Raw genomic sequence first — 17,781 nt, forward strand, 5'->3', positions numbered from 1 at the left:
AATTCCGAGATATTTGCTCAAAATATCTGATTTGTGGAATTATCCTATAGCTATTTTATTTAATAAAAATTAATTCAGGTAATTTTAGAGAATAGAAATATCTGAAACTCGTGATTTAAACGAACGTTCGTCATTTTGGTTTATTGTGAATTATAAATTGGTTCATTATGAAGCATGAAAAGTAAAATTCAATGGTACAAAGTGATTTTAAATAAGGAAGCGAGTTCCATGGTAAACATGGTTCGAGCATCGCAATTATAATAAAGCAAAAAAAAAAAAAAGAAAAAAGAAACAACCACTGAGCGGTAATTATCAGGAAGCCACTAGTTACAACTAATTGAAGGTGATTCCGGATTAGAAGCAAGCCACTATTAAGTGGCTAACACGGTTGCTTCATTAAGAGCAATTACTCCCTATTTTACGGCAACTACAAATAGACGTTGTTCACTATGATATATTTCCACGTGTTTATCGCATCTTGTCCTGTTATGCGATTAAAGAGTTACAACCTTGCGTTTCTAATTTATTGGACGTATACGCACCAGACATTAATTTCGTCTACGTATTCGTGAAATTGCGAGATTCATTCATCGCGAAGGTCAGTTCAATTGTTCAAGATAACTTCTCATCGTTTTAATCTGTTTTCTTGTACGAAAATAGAGTAATATTTACTTGTCATTGCACTGTGGATATATATCGATATGTTCGTTCAGGAAGTCAATTGTTTTCATCGAATTAGACTCGACTTTCCGTAGAGAATGTTCGTTTCGACATAAATATGTATCTCAGGCTTATCGATCTTTCAATATCTACCATAAATAGCTTAACAAGGTAACACACGCTCGTGTTTGAATTATGTAAATGATCCTTTGACTCCAACGATCCGTTTATTCACAGTTAATTTATGATATTGCTAGTTACGCGTGATTCTACCTTTTGTATCTTTAAGAAATACAGGGTGATTGGTAATTGGTGGTACAAGCGGAAAGGGGGTGATTCTACGCGAAAAAAGAAGTCGAAAATATAGAATAAAAATTTAAAAATTTAAAAATTTAAAAATTTAAAAATTTAAAAATTTAAAAATTTAAAAATTTAAAAATTTAAGAAATTTTAAAAATAACGTCAATTGAGACAACGATCTACAGTGAGATCCGTTATAACGAGACGTGATAAAGTGCACGCGTACCGAGCGAAAATTCAAAGTCGATTTTCTCGAAAACAAAGCCTCAAACGAAAAATTTTTATTCTATATTTTCGACTTCTTTTTTCACGTAGAATCATCCCCTTTCCGCGTGTACCACCAGTTACCAACCACCCTGTATAATTCGTAAATAGAAACGTATTCTTGTCGATAAGTATCGAAACACTTACGGAAATTTAAATGGGCTTGAACAATCATCGGGAAATTATTAAAGTCCTTGTTATTAGATCTAAACACGATTTAATCGTAGAACTAAACACGTTTGTTAAATTAATCTATATATTGTATATCTACTTTTTATATATTTGTAACTCAAATTGTTCTTCTTCATATTGCGTTAAGTTGCCCCAAAAGTTTCTTTCGTTTTATATTATTTTATTGAATTACGTATGATCTATTTTGTCCCAATGAATATAATTCAATAAAATAATATAAAACAAAAAATAGTATGCGTCTATTATCTCCTTACGAGACGAAAGAAATTTCTGCGACAACCTAATATATTGTTCCATTCTTTATTCACAGAATATTTCTTTTACAGATGATTCTTCTAAATATTATGTTTTTTATTCCAGTATTAGAATACGTTGGACCAAAGTGGAGGACATTCGTGGCGAATATGTCGATCGCAATATTCTTCACATTTGCAACTTGCATTCTACCCTGGATCGCCTATTATTTGGCCGACTGGAGGATGACCTGTATTGTCACCTCAGTTCCTCTTGTTCTAGCCGTAGGTACGCCATGGTTGATACCGGAAAGCGCTCGATGGCTGGTCAGCCAAGGTCAGATAGACAGGGCCATTAAAATCCTTGGTAAATTCGAGCGAATCAACGGCACCAAGGTGCCCGATGACATCTATAGACGATTCCGGGTAAATAAACCGATTACCGCAATCTTTTCCGTATTTTCTACTTTTATGATCTTTCCTGCTTTATGTGCGTTCTATAAATACCAATTTATATGCCTTTAAGCATATCATATAATCATTTTCTTTGAATAGAAGTCTAATTGGGTCTTTTACGTAATGAAAATTTGTTTACAACCTAGTAATTTTATATCTTATTCATCACCTAAATTGCCAGCGATAAATTGCTGTCAATTTCTGTTATTGTCTGTTATTGTCTATTTCTGTAATGTTATTTATTGAATTTGTATATTGTTTTTATCTTTGAAAATTTTTATACAAATAGATTAAACATTTGGAAACTGCTCAGTCTATGAATAGATCATGGCAATATTAACATTAATGTACGATATAAGGAGATAATCGACTTTCAGAGGTTTGATGTTTTATAAAGTAAAATGAAAAAATTTGCGAACGTCCAAGTAAACTATTTCGAAAGGATCGTCTCATACAAATATAACATAAACTTTCTTCCGGATTTTATCGTAATCTTTGTACACATAACAGATTCACATAAATTTGTAAGAAAAACAGACAAACGACATTAACTAGTTAAAAATTTGCTAATAACAGGAAACCTGTGCCAGAATCTGCAAAGAGGAGAAAGCAGACAAAACGTACTCCGTGTTGGATCTATTTAGAACGTCACGACTACGGAATATCACGATTCTATTTATTGTTATTTGGTTCGTATCGCTATTAAACAGATATCAAATAGATTGACGTAAAATCGGAATTGTATCTTGTAAAAATCTCACGAACAGTTTTATATCTTTTGTCTAAAAATACTTCATTTCTGAAGCAAGGAATTTGCTTCTCACATGAAATATGATAGCGTGCTTTTCTTTATCATATGAAATTGTTTTACGAAATATAGGATGGCGATTTCTTTGGTGTTCGATGGTCACGTACGAAACGTCGATAATTTAGGCCTGGACGTGTTTGTTACGTTCACGATTGCTGCAGCAGCCGAGCTGCCTGCTGACACGTTCCTCACGCTCGTTCTTGATCGATGGGGCAGAAGATGGCTGGCGTGTGGTTCCCTCGTCATTTCTGGTATCTTCAGCATCTGGGCTTCTGCCGTTTCCAATAGTTCGTACATTTCGTTTTTATATATTCACCCTTCTATATTACTGATCAATCTTCTAAATAGCTTAAGTCGATAATTCTGACTTAATCAGACGAATATTTTTCATTCGTATAACATTGTGCTTTTTGAAAGGAAGAAAATGTATATTTTGGAATATTTATAACATGCAAATGCTTGTAGATTATTTGCTACATTGCTAGAATAGTTTCCAAGCCCTATCATGTATCCGTTGTATAGATATTTTATTTCCCCTTCTACTGCTTTGATCATAAGATCGCTTCGTATTTCCGCATATATCAAAGGGCGTTGGCAATAGTCCTCAAAATGATGGGCTTCAGCGCTCCAGCAGTGCTATATGGCTTTCAGTAGCCGTAATCCATAATACAATCCCTTAGATTCAAATTGGCTAGATTAACGTTTTATAGATAAGAAGCTTATTTCTTGTGCTTAGCTTAGAGCTAAGCACGCTTATATTAAGCTTAGCAAATGCTTGTATCAACTATTGCAGACAACCAGACAAATTACAGACAGATAAAATAATTTCTTCTCTTTTTATTCCTTAAAATTTTCTAAAATTATTTCATGAAAAATTAGAATTAAAAACTAATGCTAAAATTTTTTCTTCAGGTATATATACAGCTTCTCTGGCAATTCTCGGTAGATTTTGGATAAACATTTCATACAATATCGGTCTCCAATATGCGGCTGAAGTATTACCAACTGTGGTTAGAGCTCAGGGTGTAGCTTTGATACATATAATGGGATACGTTGCTAGTATCCTCGCACCCTTCGTAGTCTATCTCAATGTTGTGTCCTCGTTCCTACCTCTTCTTGTGCTGGGCACACTCGAAATTATGGGCGGTCTTCTGACTCTCTTTGCCGGAAACATTGAATAAGGATCTTCCGCAGACGCTGCAGGACAGCGAGGATTTTGGAAAAGATCAGAAGATGTGGGATATACCTTGTATCGGAAGGTAAAATCACATAAAGGAACTTTCGGTCTCCTTTTTTCAAAGATATTCACAGATCTTCAAGCTCGAAGTTCAAGATTCTCAAGCATTCTGTTAGATCTACATCTTCGTATGCTTTCGTATTACTTTCTTCTTAAAATCTGTTAAATCTCTCAAAAGAAAACTGGACTATCTTCTTTCTTCAAATGCTTTTTAAATCTTTTGAACAGAAGAGAAGGATCGAGTTGGGAAGTTATTCAAATCTTTAAGCGATTGGATTCAATATTTTTAAACGCAATGTTTTGACAGAAAACGCGAGGACGAAGAGACACCACCGGTCGCCATGTTCCGATCATTTTCTAAATGCAGTGCGAGGAATTCGATGAGAGCGTCGCTTCGCGGTGAGCCTTTAAGGAGTAGCATGCTACGGAGATCGAGTATAAAATCGAGGAAAAGCGTAAACTCGATCACAGAGGTCGAAAGGCTGTAGCGAAACGTTCACCACGAAGTACAATATTTGTCGCGTTGATCTCGAGCAAAGAATCTTTAGTCTTCCAAAAACGTGCAATACATGTATTAGAGTAAGACAAGTTACTGAATCCGGGAATCTTAAATTCCACCGTCATTAATATTCATTATCACAAAACAGTGGATTTTTATGCAATTATGGGTGATTCGAAGATACGAAAATTTATAGAATGCGTATGACGCAAAATTTTGTAAAATATCCAAAAGTACAGCACTATCGATGATATTTAATGGATAGAAACATACTTTTGCCCAAGTCCTTTCGATTGTATCAAATCTTTCAATTGTATTATTGTATCCACGAAAATATGCATTTGCATAAATATCCGCAATGCAATTATCATCGCAATTTTTCATCAACAATGATTGATTAAAAATTCAAACATTAGGCGAGCGAATAAGAATTAGAGTAAGAACGTAGGTTAAAGTAATTGTCGTAAATTGTCGTGGGTAGTTAATGTTAAAAATTAGTACTTTCCTTTGTTATAAAAGTTCCTGAAATTGTTCGTACAAAAGCTCCATCTTATAGAATATAGTGCAATAATCGTTATACTAGTAAAATAATAACATCATAAATATACAAAATATATTATCGAGATGAAAATAATATGGACAACGTGGTGTATGGCCACGAGTTTTGTACCTTGATCGATGCCAAGATAACAAATTATTATACAAAACAGTGAAGTATCCACGTCTGACATTAATATTGAGTATTACCATTACTGTAATTTAATTTTTAACCGATCCTGAGAATTCCTTAGAACGTAAAGAGTGTAAAATGTTACCGTGCATTTCAAGATTAAATGCACTGTAATTTAGAAACAGTTATGAAGCGGAAACAAATAATTTATTCAGAATAAGAATTCTACGTAATCATGTTAAAAAAAGACGTACTTATAACGCGTTTAAACTCCAAATATGTAAAGACAATAAGGGAAAAAAATTAAACGAAGAATCGTATTTTTTGTAAATTCACACAAGATTTTATCGAAAAAAAAATTAAGATTTTTTGAAGAACGTACAAGACGGAACACGACCAATAAATAAGGGATGTTAAATACAAAAAATAGATTGAAATTTAGATTATGAAATATAAAAAAAATGATATTGCATAATTTACAATTATTTTCGATAGCTTACGTCAGTATGTTGGAGTGTAAACTATAAAATATTCAAAAACTGATACCATTTAGACATAATTTAGAAAAACAATAAATTGCGGAAACCGATAGTTAAATCTCGATACGATCGATACTCCAAAACTCTAATCCTAATAATTACTCAACAATAATAACCGATAATTCATGTTGATTAATGTTTGAACTCCGTTTTTTTTCTGTATGTGTATACAAATTTTGTACAGTTTGATAAAGCGAAATTAAATTATCATCTTTTTGTACTACTTCAAACATTGAGATTTGTCATCTTCAAGGTCGATCACACATATTTTCATATTGCGGAGTTGCAAGGGTAATTAATTTTGCAATCGGTTTTCCTTTGATATAGATGTGAATACAAACAGCCATTGATTGACAATATACCGAAGCAATTCTAGTTTAATTTGAAGTCATCGATCCTTTGATATTTTTGGAAGAATAGTAAAAGTACAGAGAAAACAAGAAAAAATGGCGTTAACTAAAAGATAGCTCCAATGTATCTCATAAATATTATCTATGTATCATTTGTAAGATGTAAGTGACCAAGATATCGAATTATACAAAAATTGTATGTAATGATTAATACTTGAACGTTACTTACATTTATGTACATGAAAATTTGATCTTTTATTAACTAAGTTATTGATCGACAAAATGACTTCCTACATAATTCTCCGCCTGAACTGAAATGCATATTTTTTTTTACGCAAGCCTTATGTGTAGCTAGCAACGAGCAACCAGATTAATTACTTTACACACGGTCGTATCTTGTTTGCTGTAGGCGAGTTCTCTCGTGTAATCAACGAAGTACTCAACTTTAAAGCGATAACAGAAGAACATTATTGTATCGATAAAAATCATGCTTTCTTCAAAGAAATATGTAACTCGTATTTTTTTTAAAGCAACCCTCATAACGTATTGAATAAAATAATCATACATTTTTTTTTGTTCAACATTTGTAAAATACGATATTATCAAGATCACCAAGGAGGTAATCTTCAATTCTTAATGAATATAATAAAAAACATAATTAATGATTGTTTGATGGTTTTATTATTATCTCTATAATACAAAAGCACAACATCGTGTCAACAGTTTATATAGTTCGTATGTTTCTGTAGGAATACACAAATAATAGTTCTCTATCACAACGTAATCTAAAGGGAAAACCCTAACTAAATGACAAAAATATCGGTAATAGCTGGAACTAATGAATGTTAAAAGCAATCAGTATATTCCATACAAACTTCCATCAACACGATTCGTTCTTCGTTCTCTCAACACACTAAGACCGCAATCTTTAAACGCTTATAAAACCATAAGCAATCGTGAAGTTTAGAATTCGCTAACTGGGCGTCTCTCAATCCAGTTTTTGATCTTGGGCAGAAGGAGGACCTTTTTCTCCAGCAGCTTCAGATTCTCGTAATTCTCGATCAGATCAGACTTGTACATAAAGTTCAAATAATCGAGCAGAGCAACGAATGTTAAATCAGCCCAAGAGAGAGTACCATCGTAGAAGTAGCCGTCATTTTCCTTCACTTGCTGGTCCAAACGTTCTAAAATGAACGGCAGCGTCTCTTCAGCAGCCTTGCGTTTTGCAGCTTTGACCTTCTCGTCCTCCTCATAGTGGAAGGCGGCAATTTCTGAAAATTTGTTTTCAGTTAAATACTATTCGCTAATGTTATACTAACTTGAATACAGTGTTGTGCGAAATTTAAATGATACTGAAGATAGAATTACAATCCTTTTTAATCCTTTGTCTTGTATTGTTGACATACGTGTATCGTTCGATTAAATCAAATATTAAATCGGATTTCAACTAATAAATACCTGAACAGATATGTACTATCTGTTATCAAGATTCTCATAAGATTTATGCAAAACAGCACTGGATACTCACTATGACGAATATCATGAATAGTATCAAGAGTGGCATCAATATGAAGATTTGCCCAGTCAGTCTTTCCAGCTAAGTCATATTGTTTGGCTAAGTAACGGCAAATAGCTGTAGACTGAGCAACCTTCCTTCTATCAGCTACGAGCATAGGAAGCAGGCCATAAGGAGTCACTAAAAACATACAACTAATAGAATCAAAGATTCTATCGAACAAACAGATTATGATGCTTCTTAAATATCTAGCTTCCTGTTATCTGTTTTGGAAAGATATAATTTAATTTATTGATAATTTATCAGCAAACAAAAGGCATTGTCTCCTTAACAATACCTATTGTTCTCCCACATATCTTATAGAGCAATGGAGAGTAAACAATAATCTCTGTTATACTCTGCATAATTGTGTTCTACCTTATTTAGCTACTTTAGTTAAATTAGGAAAGATGAGATTTAAGAAACAGAACTTCTTTAAATTTTAAGCTTACAGGGCTTTATTTCTGGCCAGACGTCCTTTTTGATACGTTCATCTTCAAATGGAATACTAGCATAGCTGAAGAAGAACGGATTGGTTCTGCCAATGCCGTAACTGGGAAGTAAGTCAATTTATAGAGCGGCATCTTCCTGGAAGTATAATATATACAAAGTAAAAACAAAGAATCATTGATGACAAGAATTATATTATTACAAATTATGAAGTATAAGACAATTTAAGTAAAAAGCATCAACTACTAACTACTCGCATAGCTATTTGTATCTTTATATTTTAATATAGCTTAGATATAAAAAGAATATTATTTTTGGATGTAATAATGTATAAACTTGCGCCAAATATTATAACGAAATATTGCACTTTCTATTTAAGTAGGATAGACATATTACCGGCATTTATCTTTTTTCTATAGCAATGAAATTGTTTATAAAAAAGTTTATAAGAAAACTATCAATTAATGCAAACAACGCATTTCAAAATATTAATTACACTCGCGCGATTCGTTATCCCTAGTATTAATTTAACCATATGGTTCTATACACCCAAGACCCTCTAACAGTAATTTAGTACCATTACTAGTCGTATGTACAATGTATGTTTGTATACAACTTTCGTAACTACAAAACATTCAGCAGTGATTATTGTTAGGGAGGTGATACATTTACACTGTACATGAGAGTGTGTGTGTAAGGGTTAGAGGGCGTCAAGGACTCAGTGGAGACAAAAGACTGTTGCCAGATGTTAGAAGAATCTAGGCTAGTCGGTTGGCAACCAGCGTGCGTGCAAGACGTTCTTAGAGAGGAATATAGATGTATAACTGTTGTATGGGAAATATAGTCAATAATTTGTATTCCCAAATCCTCGAATTTCCTTAACATGGTAGCAGAGCGTGGTTACTAGTTTTGCAAGATATTTAGTGCGTGGTTACTATCTTGCGAGTGAGTTTTCAGTAAAGAAAAAAAACTTTCAGAAAAAAATATACTTCGAGCACGTAGGAACGCTTGAGTAAGAAAAGAAAAAAAGAAGAATCAATTAAAATGGAGAGATCGGAAGTCATGATACCTATATTCGATGGTGAGGATTATGGAATGTGGAAGCAAAGAATCACGATGTTTCTCAAATATAAGGAATGCGAGGTTGTTACAACTAGAATGAAGAACGAAAGAGACGATGAAGACTGGGACAAAAAGGATTTGAAGGCGATTAATATAATTTATAGTGCAATATCGAACAGACAATTGGAGTATGTTAGGGAAGGAAAAACGGCGTATGATATAATAAAAAGGTTCGATGAAATGTACTTGAAAGAGTCGACGGCACTGCAGATCGTATGCAGAAGGAGATTGGAAAACATAAGACTGGAGAACTACAGTGATTCAGCATCATTCTTTAACGATTTTGAGAAATTAATCAATGAATTAAAAAGTGCGGGCGCACAAGTAAGTGAGAGGGAAAAGCTGAATTACATGCTGAATACGTTACCCGAAGAATACAGCTACATAGCGGACATAATAGACGCATTGAAAGAAGAGGATCAAACGGTAGCGTATGTAAAAAATAAAATAGAGGTAGCAGAGAAGAAAAATAAATCCAATCGAGGAGAAAGGCAAACCAACGCCTTTTCTGCAAAAAAGGAAGGATGCTTCAGATGTGGAAGATTAGGACACTTTGCGAGAGAGTGTCAAAATGGCGTCCAAGCGGAAAGCAGTAACGGCTATTGGCATGGGCCAACACGTGGTCGAAACAGAGGAAGAGGGAACAAAGGCAATACGAGCAGAGGACGTGGAAACTTTCATCGTCAATCAACAACCGGCACGGGCGAGCATGGAAACTCAAGAGCAGGCATATGGATAGCAACGGCGCACGCAGCAAACAGCAGTGAGACGAATGAGATAAGTAAGAACGAAATAGTGTGGCTATTAGATAGCGGTTGTACTGATCACATAATTAATAATATAAATTACTTCGATAAATCTATCGACCTAAAAGAACCGGTAAATATATATTTAGGCGATAATAGACCGATAAAAGCGACAAAAGTTGGGAATGTTATAAGTTATTTTGAAGCATTCGGAAAACAAAATGAAATAAATATGAGGAAAGTATTTTACGCGAAAGAAATGTCCGCAAATTTGATTAGTTTAGGTAAACTAACAGACAATAAGAATACGGTTATTTCCAAAGGAAATATTGCGAAAGTAATAGATGAGGATAATAAACTTACAGCTGTAGCGTTCAAAGAGAATGGGACATATAGAATAAAAAGTATATTGAAAGGGAAGAAGCACTTAGTAAACAGCGCCGAACGTAGTGGTATGAGTAAAAAGGAAAGATGGCATAGGATGCTAGGACACGTAAATTTTAAATATTTAGAGATTTTGGGTAAAGAGCAGCTAGTGACTGGCATACCGAATGAATTTGAAAAGGAACTTTTGAAATGTAGGGTGTGTATAGAAAGCAAAATGCATAACTTACCTTTCAAAAATAATCGAACTAAGGCTAGGGAAATAATGGAAATTATTCATACGGACGTATGTGGTCCCTTTAAGACCACCGGATTCAATGGAGAAAAATATTTCATTTCATTTATCGATGATTATAGTAAAATAGCTAGGATCTATTGTATAAAATCAAAAGATGAGGTCTTTGATTCTTTCGTACAGTTCGTAAATGAAGCCGAAAATTTAACGGGCAAGAGGTTAAAAATATTAAGATGCGATAATGGTAAAGAATATTTAAATAATCGAATTTATAAATTTGCTAGGGATAAAGGTATAAGAATAAATAATTGCCCAACATACGTACATGAATTAAACGGGACAGCGGAAAGGTATAATAGAACAGTGATGGACATGGCGCGTTGCTTGTTAGCGGAAGCGAAAGTACATAAAAGGTACTGGCCGGAAATAGTTTGTACAGCGGCATACTTGAAAAATCGAATATTAGCGAATACTATAGAAAGAAAGACACCTTTTGAAATATTCTTCGGGAGAAAACCAAGTGTTAGAAATCTACATCTATATGGAAGTAAAGTTTTTGTAAGAAGGCCAGAACAAAAAAGAGTTTCCAAATGGGACAAGAAGGCAGATATGGGAATTCTATTAGGATATAGTGAAGTAGGATACAGAGTCTTATTAGGTGGGAAAATAACAATAGCTAGACATGTAGAGGTCATAGAGACAGACACTAAATGTATCGGTTTTGAGGAAAATTCATTAGAGGCAGATAGAAATGATAGCGAAGATAACTATTCATTGGATGGTATGGATAAGGAAGAGTTAGAAGGTAGGAAAGATGAAAATAATAGTAGTATTGAAAGCTCAAACACTCCTAGGAGATCTACACGTATTAAGAAAACTCCAGTAAGGTATCCAGAAAAGGAAAATATTTGCGAGATTCATGCAAATTATTGTAAAGTAGATATCCCTCGTACATTTGAGGAGGCGATTTGTTGCGAAAATAATGAAGTTTGGAAACAGGCTATGGATAAGGAAATAGAATGTCTCTATAAGAATAAAACTTGGAAATTGGTAGAAAGGGTAAAAGGCAAAGAAGTATTAGATGTAAAATGGGTTTACACGAAAAAATCAGAGGACAGGTATAAGGCTAGATTAGTGGTAAGGGGATTTCAACAAAGAAACGTAGCCGATGACATATATTCTCCAGTGGCGAGTAATCAGACCTTTAAGATATTGCTATCATATTGTTGTCAAAATGGATTAATAATTGAGCAAATGGATGTAGAAACTGCCTTTTTAAATGGTGAAGTAACCTCGGAGGTATATGTAAATCAACCAAAGGGATATGCGGACGGAACGAATAGAGTTTGTAAATTATCGAAAGCGCTTTATGGGTTAAAAGAAAGTCCGAGGGACTGGTATGAGTGTTTTGATAAGTATGTGACGAGATTAGGTTTTAAAAAGAACAATATAGAGCTGTGCCTATATAGTTATGGAGAGGGAGAAAATGTTGTTTATTTGTTAATATACGTAGACGATTTGTTGATTTGTAGTAAAAACAAAGGGAAGATACAAAGTGTAAAAAAAATTATTAACTGATAAATTTGAAATGAAAGATTTAGGTGAAGTAAAAGAATATCTTGGAATAAATATAGAGTATGATTATTTAAAAAATGAAATGAGATTAAGCCAAAAGAAATACATAGAATCATTAGCAAACAAATATAAATTACATAACAGCAAATTGTACTGTACACCTATGGAGACCAACTTAAAAATTGAAAAAGCTGAGATAAATAGAGAGGACATTGGATACAAGAATTTAATTGGCGCATTGCTGTATATTAGTGTAAATACCAGACCCGATATAAGTTATAGTGTGAATTATCTGAGTAGATTTCAAGATTGTTGTAACGAGACACATTTTAAATATGCCTTGCGAATATTGAAATATTTGTACCGGACTAGAGATTTAGGGCTACATTATAAAAGAAATGAAAAGTGCGAAACGATAGATTGTTATGTGGACGCTGATTGGGCAGGAGATCATATAGATAGGAAATCGACTTCTGGGTATGTAATTAGATTGTATGGAAATGTAATTGGATGGAAGTCTAAAAAACAAAGGTGTGTGACAAAAGCCTCGACGTATGCAGAGTATGTAGCTCTATCGGAAGCGGTGAGCGAAGTAATGACTATCAGAGAACTAATGAAAATCTTCGATGTAAATGTAGACGATAACCCTGTAAAAATCTATGAGGATAACTCTGGAGTAATGAGTATAGCAAAATACGGAACTTTTACAAAAAATTCTAAACACATCGAAGTTCATTACCACTACGTTCACGAGTACGTAAAGGAAAATAAGATAAACATAATAAAAGTAAGTACAGAAGAAAACACTGCGGATATTTTTACGAAGGCACTGTGTAGAGAGAAATTTGAAAGGTTTAGGTCATGGATGAATGTAAAATAAGAGAAATGTAAAGGAAGCGATAAATGTTAAATATTTTGTTAATTCGACAAGTATGTAAATAAAATTAAGTGTACAGTATAAATGTAAGGAGGCGTGTTAGGGAAGTGATACATTTACACTGTACATGAGAGTGTGTGTGTGTAAGGGTTAGAGGGCGTCAAGGACTCAGTGGAGACAAAAGACTGTTGCCAGATGTTAGAAGAATCTAGGCTAGTCGGTTGGCAACCAGCGTGCGTGCAAGACGTTCTTAGAGAGGAATATAGATGTATAACTGTTGTATGGGAAATATAGTCAATAATTTGTATTCCCAAATCCTCGAATTTCCTTAACAATTATATATTCTTCCAAACATAAGAAACATTTTCTAATTGCATACTTAAATTTATCGATCAATTATGAACATATGATAACATTTATTTCTTTCAACTACTAATTTTCAAATCCTCTGCTGTTCCGTTAATTGAACGACGCGCCGACTTTTCGTACAAGTATCTTGTATCTTATCTGTATTATTTAGTTATCAATAAAGAAGAAACATTTTCTAATTGTATATTTAAATTTATCGATCAATTATGAACATGTAATAACATTTATTTCTTTCAACTACTAATTTTTAAATCATCTGCTGTTCGGTTAATTGAAGGATGTCGGCTTTCTGTAGAAGTATTTCATATTTATTATTTAATTATGAATAAGGAAAAAACATACAAAATATAGTTTTTAAACGGTTTATTATTTATAAAGAGAAACTTTGACTCGGGATATATATACTATATATATACTATTTACTTACAATTTTTTTTTTAAGACTTCAAAGTCGAAACAAGCACAGGAAATTTCCAAGCCGGTTAACAGAAACTTGAATGAGACAAAAATAACCTTTAGATATCTATATGTTCTTCTTCCCCCCTGTTGCTTCCACGTAACTCTTATCCTATTGGTGGAGCTGTGCTGATATGTGAAATTATGACTACATAAAAACATCCGGAAAGACTCATTGAATGATTTTATAGTTTAAGGTTAATAAATTTCCATAAATTAAAGTTGAAAATTTATGAGAACATGTTTTCTGTAACAAAACTTAGTAAAAACAAACTAGTAAGGTTCTGTCGATCAATGTGTTACGACCGTTCGCGGAGAGACGCAGTCGCAGTAGCGAGAGGCGTAAATTCTCGCTACGATTCGGTGAATCGACGCCGCGAAGTAGTCGTTCCCCTGTTTCGGTTAAGATAAGAGGTGGTTAAATGAATATGACACAGTATAGTAAGTTATATTTCACCGTTTATTCCAACAACTTATAACGAAGGCAGTTACGCTGGTGCGTATGTACGAGATGAATGAGTGACTGATCTGTGGGTGTGTCCTACCCGGTGGTAGGATATTGACCGTTCGAAGGATGTAAAATCAGAACTGTCTTGGGAGACGATGCTGTCTCGGAGGAAAGCTAAGGATGGGTGTGTCTAGCGCACGGGACCATCGGATTTGTTGGTGACGATTTTAGTTAGGATTTTAGTTCAAGCTGAGTTGACCGTGATTCAATTCACGAATATCGGAGAGGAAAAGTCGTAATTCACAATATTACACACAATAATACCTTCACATAAAGGAACACAGCTCAGATGAGACTTTTTATAGTTAAACTTTTAACGTACTCATAGAAACGAAATTTTTTCTTTAAATAGAACTGTTACATTTTACGACACGTATAACATCGAACATTTACCAACATAGCGATGCCAGCGTACATATATATATACTGGTGTACTGGTCATCTTTTTTCCACACGTTTTTAGCTTTTTAGCTGTTTGTGAATGGGCGCCTAATCAGCCAATCAGAAATGGCTGGTATTCTATGAATCCTTTTCTTCAATGCTTGAAGAGCTGGATATTTATCCAAAGCTGGTGCCCCAAACATATACTCGAAATTTTCAAGGGCCGCTGCAAACACGAAGTCCGCCCATGTCGTCTGAAAAAAGGTTTGTATACATTTATTTTGTACCTCCTCTATTAAACAATTTTTTTAATTTACCTTGAAAAATGTGAAAAATCGAACTCTTAACTAAAGATCACTAGCTTTTTAGGAAGAATTTGGATTTTTATTTTATTGTCAGAATTTAATGGATAATTTTAGAAACTTCAACCTTTGGAGGTATTTGTTAATTAAAAATGACAAAACTGGTATTATGTAAAAAAGAGTAATGTGTATCCTGAATCAATGTCGAATGGAAATTAGACAGTTCTATAAAAATAATCCTTCTCACGATTCCACAACTTCATAGCTTAATTAAATACAATTCTTCGGCGATATAATTACAAATACATTTACAGGAATTGTGTAATATGATAAATATCTCGTTAAAGAAATTGAAATCGTAAACTGTAGATTCTAGTATTCTTTCACTTTCATGTTTCCTATGAGCCCTTCAATCGCTAAATATTTTGCAATGAAACACGTATTATTAAACAACATAATCATACTAAATTAATTCAATGTGACTATTTATTATTGTTATATAATAACACAGAGATGAAAGAAATAAACTGGTCAAGTAATCTAAGGGACGATAATACGTATCTATGTCAGTGACAGTGAGAAAAATTCAGATATCTGTACTTAAGTGATTACACTTATAAGTATGATTATATATTATATAAATATGATATTTCGAATGGTATCATTTATCACTCATTAAACAAGAGTGTCATATCCAGAGAAATGATTTTACATATCTTAATCTTTGCTTTGATTACGATAGTAATAATTTCTATCAAACTTGATGAGGAAGATACATGAATAATTATCTAAAAGCTGAAAATCTTGGCAAATTCATTTGTACATAAACTAACAGGAGTGAATTTTAAAGATACACTCTGCTCTCAACAATTAAAGCTGTCTTGTCGCAACAAAGTTTCAATAATTTTTTATGGACAACATGGCCCAGTTTGCACAAAGACTAAAAATTTTAACATTAAATTTGGATAAAAAATCTTACGGTAGAAGGAATGATATATCCTTTATTTTTGCCAATAATCTGGTCGAACTTAGTCAAGTAAAATGGTATTGTTTCGTTCAAAAGTTGATTCTTCCTCGCTTCCTTCTTTTCAGGATTCTCCTCCATGCGATAGTAGCAGATATCTGAAACGTATATGAAACCAACCGTTACGTTCATTTGTGTTTTTCCCCCCAAACGAAGAGAAAATAAGTTGTGAAAGAAGGAGTAGTCTCTCATAGTTCCTACAATTTCTTCATTCTCTTTGCTTTCTTCAATATTGCCTCAACAAGTTCCTGTGATCACGATACTTGAAATGTATACAATGTTACCAGCGTGGAAATTGTCTTGGAAACTTGGAAAATCTTTCAAGAGGAACGACATTGCTAACTGAGATTCGAGAAAGGAAAGGTAAGTAAATCCTTGCTTCTACCTAGAGCTTTTTTATTTACTTCTGACGAGTAAAGTACTGTTATTAAAATTTGATTAAAAGTACCAAGAATGTCGAGATATAAACAACCATTTGTGGAAAGGTCAGGAGAAGCAGAATTATCGAATAAACGTTATATAACTCTTAGTGATTAAGTAAGAGAAGAGAAACGAGAAAAAAGTCTTTTATCTAGGTCTTAATAAAGTATACTATATCTATCTAATTGTATACTTAAATTTATCGATCAATTATGAACATGTAATAACATTTATTTCTTTCAACTACTAATTTTTAAATCATCTGCTGTTCGGTTAATTGAAGGATGTCGGCTTTCTGTAGAAGTATTTCATATTTATTATTTAATTATGAATAAGGAAAAAACATACAAAATATAGTTTTTAAACGGTTTATTATTTATAAAGAGAAACTTTGACTCGAGATATATATACTATATATATACTATTTACTTACAATTTTTTTTTTAAGACTTCAAAGTCGAAACAAGCACAGGAAATTTCCAAGCCGGTTAACAGAAACTTGAATGAGACAAAAATAACCTTTAGATATCTATATGTTCTTCTTCCCCCCTGTTGCTTCCACGTAACTCTTATCCTATTGGTGGAGCTGTGCTGATATGTGAAATTATGACTACATAAAAACATCCGGAAAGACTCATTGAATGATTTTATAGTTTAAGGTTAATAAATTTCCATAAATTAAAGTTGAAAATTTATGAGAACATGTTTTCTGTAACAAAACTTAGTAAAAACAAACTAGTAAGGTTTATAGATTCTTTAATGATTATGTACGTATTCATAAACTAGTTCGATAAACATCGTTCGATAAAACGTCGAACAACACACAACATTGAAGCGCGAAATTTCAAATTCAAGGAAAGATAAATAACAAATATTGCGAACAAATGATATTAAATTTACAATAATCTCATGTAAGAAAAAATAAAAGGGATAAAAGTAGTACAGAAGATAAAAAAATCTATAAAACTGGTGGCTGGGAAATAGAAAATATATAAATTTATGTTATTAGAGTTTAGTACTTCTGTCGATCAATGTGTTACGACCGTTCGCGGAGAGACGCAGTCGCAGTAGCGAGAGGCGTAAATTCTCGCTACGATTCGGTGAATCGACGCCGCGAAGTAGTCGTTCCCCTGTTTCGGTTAAGATAAGAGGTGGTTAAATGAATATGA

General features: G+C 33.3%; 1 long non-coding RNA gene and 1 pseudogene across 1 annotated transcript in view; one reads left to right on the top strand and one right to left on the bottom strand.

Moving 5' to 3' along the window:
* LOC143304736 (uncharacterized) overlaps window positions 1–17,781 on the top strand; it is a 41,469-nt gene that overhangs the window by 19,250 nt on the left and 4,438 nt on the right. The gene's annotated exons all lie outside the window — the stretch shown is intronic.
* Window positions 6,867–8,704, bottom strand: LOC143304733 (glutathione S-transferase-like; annotated as a pseudogene).

The sequence above is a fragment of the Bombus vancouverensis genome, unplaced genomic scaffold (genome assembly GCF_051014615.1).
Source record: "Bombus vancouverensis nearcticus unplaced genomic scaffold, iyBomVanc1_principal scaffold0052, whole genome shotgun sequence".
NCBI classification, from domain to species: domain Eukaryota; kingdom Metazoa; phylum Arthropoda; class Insecta; order Hymenoptera; family Apidae; genus Bombus; species Bombus vancouverensis.